Consider the following 6,000-nt stretch of genomic DNA (forward strand, 5'->3'; position numbering starts at 1 on the left):
TCAGAAAATATTTATATTCTCTAAGTAGATTTTAATGGACCTTTGAAATTCATTAGGGTGTTTTAGTCATCCAGCCAAATTAAAATTAATGTGTCCTGCCTAAGGAACCAAATCCTGGTTGKGGATCATATTGCAGTAGGAGTGTGGTGGGTCTTTCAGCTATGTAAACCATCTGTGCCCTGAGTCCAGCCATACAAGAGACTATTGACCAGGTGCACAAAGGAGTGAGACATTGCTTGACCAAGGTAGCCTTGGTTTCCAATTTCCAGAATGATTTTGTGTCAAAAATGCCAGCAACAAAAGGTGAAAAGGAGGAAGGTTTTGGGGGGAGGTGGGGACTGGTGAAAGGAATTCTCTGTATTTTCCCAGACAGTCCTATGGTGACCATGGTATTATCTTCCTGAGGTTATCCTGGAGAGTCAAGACCCAGACACAATTCTCATACATCTGGGCTTTGCCCTCGAGCAGGATAAAATGTTTACAAATGCAATAAACTGAGAAAAAATGTAGTTGCAGAGTAAGTAGCAGCTGGCCACCAACATCTAGCAAACAAATTTTAGTTTTTTTCTGGTTTTTTAAACATGTTTAAGAAAAAAGAGAACAGAAGAAAGTTTTGAAAGTATTGTATAAAKGAATGTTTTATATGAATGCTTTCAAGAAAAAGAGCTCTCCTTTTGGTGAGATACTTTGTTTCAGCTTTTCTCAAATATTGAAAACTGTTTGCATTTTGAAACTGAAGAGCTTTTAAAATGGAATCAGAGAGTCATAGAATTGTTTAGGTTGGAAAGGACCACTAGGATCACTAAGKMCAACAGTTAACCCAGCACTGTCAAGTCTCCCTATAAACCATSTCCCCAAGTGGCACATCCATGAGTTTAAACACCTCCAGGGATGGTGACTCAACCACTTCCCTGGGCAGTTTGTTCCAATAACTCTTTCAGTGAAGAATTTTTTTCCTGATATCCAATCTAAACTTCTCCTGGAACAACTTGAAGCCATTTCTTCTCATCCTAACTTGAGGCCTATTCCTCTTGTCCCAAAGCATTTTCACCTTGTCCCATTCAGTATCAGTCCCACATTTCTCTTGTTCCTCATTTTGTTTCTAATACAGCAATAGAAGCTCTTGATGCCCTCAGTATCCCTTACAAGTCTTGTCCTCAGCTGTGATTTTACTGTTCTGACACCATTCCCACACAACAGCTCAATGTTTCTGAATTCTGCCTTTGCAGTCTGCCTTTGCTGCATTTTTACACTGAAGTGTAGTCATGAGCTCCCTGTCAGCAAAGCTCTTATCCTGCCAGGTCTTCTTGACATTCTGAGTATTTTGATAAACATTCTTGTTGATGGAGGAAGTTTCTAGTCTGTCACTCCACACTGACTGGAGAGATAAATGGCTGGACCTAATTTCACTATTACAAAATAAACTCATGTAGCTAACTAAATCATAGCAAAACAGAATATTTGCCTATTAGTGCTTTAAATAATTCACTAATGAAACAATTATTCAATCTGAAGATTTTTTTAATCTTCATTAATATATCTATAAAACAATTGCTACTAATACTACTGCATTATCAAATAACTAAAATTATTTTTTAGTTACTTGGGCCTAAATCTGGACAATTCTAATGTTCTCTTTTATTCAGGTCCTACACAGTGAGACTTCATAAAAATACTACTTCTGCTGGTTCCCAAGCACAAACAGGAATATGTATTTTGACTGTTTCTGATCCTCTTCTAAGTAGGTAAGAGGATGTTTTGGCCCAAAACTTATCTTTCCACACATGGTCTGTTAATATTTGCTTCAGCTAGTCCATCTAGTGGAATTTTACCTCTGTCGTCTTCTCCCAGCTGAAATGTCATTAACCCAGTCAGGATCACTTGTGGTTCATATGCCAGTGCTTCAAGATAGGATTTCTCCRGTGTAATCCCATACACCCTGCATGAGCTGCCCCACAGTATCTGTTATTTTTATATTCCTGTGCATTTGCAGATTTAGTAACTTTAATTCTCACACCTGAAAAACCCCATTCAGGTAACAGCTGCATGGCARTAGCAGTGATTACAGGCAAGAATTGCCTTTCTATTGGTGACTCTCATCTTTCTGCAGAACTTAAATGTGCCATCCGAGGCTTCCAGCCTTCCAAATCTTTCTTTGTGCCAAAACTCTTCTGTATTAGTAGTTATCCACTTCTAAATATGTCAAAGAAAGTGTAAAAATAGAAAATCAATTGCCTATTGTCATTTTAGATTGACTATTAGGAAAAATTTCTTAACAGAAAGTGTTGTCAAGCATGGAACAGGCTGCCCAGGGAATGGTAGAGTCACCACCCCAGAGTAGAGTCACCAGAGGTATGGAGACAGGTAGATGTGGCACTTAGGGACATGGTTTAGCTGTGGACTTGGCAGTGTTGGCTGAGTTAGTGGTTGAACTCAAAAATCTTGAAGATATTTTTCAACCAAAATAATTCTAACACTCTACAATTTTAATATTTCTGGGTCAGCATCTCATCTAGAATCCACAAGACCAGAATCCACTTAGACYTGTCCTTTCATAGGCTCAGTCTCCTCAGTATTCCATCTCTTCTGTCAGTCTCCCTCTCATTTCAATGCTTTTGTTCACATTTCACCYATGTTTTGGACCATTTTCCCATCTYGCTTTCAATCATCCATTCTCTTTTTCCCTTTCTTAGGACAGTCAGCTGTGTTCTTAATTCAGTGAACACAGACAGCTTCTGTCAATAACAAAACCCTGGACTTGTGTTCTGCTCCTCAAAGCAGAGCCCACAGCCATTCTGAGATATCAGTGTTACAGACATCTGAAGATTTTGGTAATAATAAATTACYAATATTGAACAATTTCTATTAAGACATAGTTTGGTGGGGTTTTTTTGTTTTTTCTGGAAATGTGTTAATATATTATTGCTGTTAGCATGCAGAAGACAACTTATTTGTCACTAATTAAACACCTAYAAAGCAGATGCTTAACCTGAACAACACCTTTCGAGGGAGCACCCAGAGGCTGAATTTACCAGGCACCTTTATAAGTATTGAGGACCTCCATTTACCACTGAGCAGTAGCAAATTGTTTCAGAAATGTTCTAAGTGAGGGAAAATAACTAGTGGAAATAGAATGTTAATTGGAGTCAGGAAGTTCAGGGCCAGATGTTTCATGGCAGGGAATCATGCTGTCTACATGGTAAGGTGTGGGAATAATGCACTGTGAGACTTTGTGTAAATGAAGCATTCTGGGGCTGGCAGAGGTGCTCTACTCTCCCAACAACCATTTCAAATCTATTGTCCTCAGCTTTGCAATTTAYTAAGTGTTTGTGTTGTCATTCAGGTGGAGTGGGGCTGTTGGGTAAGCATTTCTTCTTTTAGCCATTTCTTGGGGTTTTGACAACCTGTTGTGCTGATTTTGGCTGGGCTATAGTTAATTTTTTTTTTCTAGTGTCTGGTATGGGGCTGTGTTTTGTATTTGTGCTGGATGCAGGGTAGATAATGCAGASATGTTTTGTTCATTGCTGAGTGGGGCTTACACAGTGCCAACACCTTTCCTGCTTTCCATATTGCTGTCCTGGTGGGAATTTGGGGGTGTGTGGGAGGTTGGGAGTAGATGCAGAGGTGACTCAAACTGACCACAGGGATATTCCAGACCTCAAAACATTGTGTTCAGAATATGAATTGGGTGGAGGATAGAAGAAAGTGTTTCTGTGGATTTTCAGAGTTATGGTGTTTGTCTTCCCAAGTCACCATTAGGTGTGATGGGTCCCTGCTCTCCTGGAGATGGGTGAACACCTGCCTCTCCTTGGGAAGCAGTGAATTAATTACTTGTTTTGTTTTGCTTGTGTGAGTGGCTTTTGCTTTCCCTATTAAACTGTCTGTGTCTCAATCCTGGAATTTTCCAGCTTTTGCTTTCTGATTCTTTCCCTGATGCTGCTGGGGGAATAGGGGGTGGTTGTAGGGGGCTTGGCTGATGGCTGGAGTCAAACCATGGCACCTGTACAGTATTATCTTATTGGAAGAGCAGCTGGTATTAATATTCAGCAACAAGACTACTAATGCCAAGGGCTAACCTTCTCTTTTATCCATCTGCAGAATAATAGTGATCCTCATAATTAGGAAGATTTTTGGAGTAGAAGAATTTCTGGTTCAAAGTTGTCCTACAACACTGTTGTACCACGCTCTTGTGCCTGAGTGCAAACTTTCTTACAGCTGCTCTCTTTTTCAGTAAGGATCATAATTCAGAAGACAGAATGCACAATAATCTTGCAAACAGCTCTTCTCTTCAGTGCTCTTTTACAAAAGAGAAGAATCTTTTTCCAACAACAAGGCTCAGTGTCTTGAGTTACATTTGCATGTGTAATTTTTTGCTCCATTGCCCCTAATGTGCACTTACAAGGTACTATTTCAGAACACAGCTATAACTGATTGAAACACAAACCACTGGGTTTATCACCTCTTGGACTTGGATTTGTGTCTTATCCTTAGACAAATGCATATGGAAAGCTTTGCTCACTGCATTGCATATTGCAGCTTGCTCCCCAAATGTACAATACATAATTCAACAGAGTCTGCTGTAGTTGTCAGCTTTTCCTCAGAGAGAAACCAGCTGTTTAAAAGGCTGAAGGAATAAAATATTTTTGGAAGAGCTTCCCTCATGGGTTGCTACAGCTTCTCTCAGCTCATATTACTAAGACAGATACAATAACAAATTTACAGAAAAGAGTTGAAATCTGGACTTAAAGCCAAATGAGGATTTCTGCCTCCAGTGACTTTCCTCACTCTCTGATTTATGGYTCTGTGTGCGAAATGGGGGAGAGAGAGAGCAGCCTTGTGTTTCTCRTTAATTTACACTTTCTGTGGCTGGAGCTCTCAAGGACCTTTGTGTGATTATGAGTGATTCCCRGAGACCCAGACCTATAAAAATCATTTCATACACCCATAACATGAAAACCTAGAAGGCATTTAGGATATACCTTCACTATCATACCAAGAGGGAATCCCTCGTCCCCAGTGCAGTCACAGTGTCTCATATCTGTACTGCTCAATGATTTCACCTGCTGGAACAGGCTGTGTTCTTCATGTGGGGTATTCATGTGACAAGATATTGTTTGATGGTTATAGCATAGCCCTTTTTTGTCTCTCTGCACATAAGCCTTCACAGCTCTCATAGCTTCCACATCTGTGTCCTGGCACAGTTTGTGGTGGTGGAAGGTCCCATGTCCCATTCCATGCTGGCACATTCTGTATTATGGCACTTCATGCCACACATGCTGAAAGGCTTTCTTCAGTGCTTTTCCGTGCTAAAGTTTTTGCACATGGTTAAGAAAGCATAGCAGATGCACATTTCTTGAACCCTCATGGCCATCAAAACAACTGCCAAACACAATGTAGACAAATATGATGTATAAGATATAAAAAYGCCCTTCTGAAATCTTCCTCACAAAGACTAAAATATTGATAAAATTCCTTACTCTTCAACTACTCTTCCATATAAAATCCAGAAATATGAATTATGTTTCWCCTGCGTCCTCCTCTCCTACTATAAAATACCATGCAGACAAAGCGTAAATTAGTTCTCCCAATTCTCACAGCTATTAAAAAAATAAATACATGTATTCACAGCTCTCTTCCCTCACAYACCTGTGCAATAAACAATGATATTTCTCTAAAGCATCCATTAGTCTTGTGAGGCTTATAAATGAGTCTTTCTCATCTATAATACCTGTGGTGTTACAACTGAGTCAAGCACGCAAAATAAAAGGGTTCTGCAAGGCCAAACAGTTAAATTCCTCATGGAAATAGCCAGAAAATTTCAGCWATTATTACCTTCCCATAATTTTGTTACCTAGATATGAGGCACTTAGTCTGTGTCCTCCATACTGTGGCTGTGAGAGTGAAAAATATCCCAAGGACCCCAACCTAAGATGGGCATATAGAGTGAACAGTTTATCATTGTATATGTATATGTATATGTATATGTATATGTATATGTAT

Source organism: Malurus melanocephalus, unplaced genomic scaffold (assembly GCF_030028575.1).
Source record: "Malurus melanocephalus ecotype Western Australia unplaced genomic scaffold, MMel_1.1 scaffold_6, whole genome shotgun sequence".
Lineage (NCBI taxonomy): Eukaryota > Metazoa > Chordata > Aves > Passeriformes > Maluridae > Malurus > Malurus melanocephalus.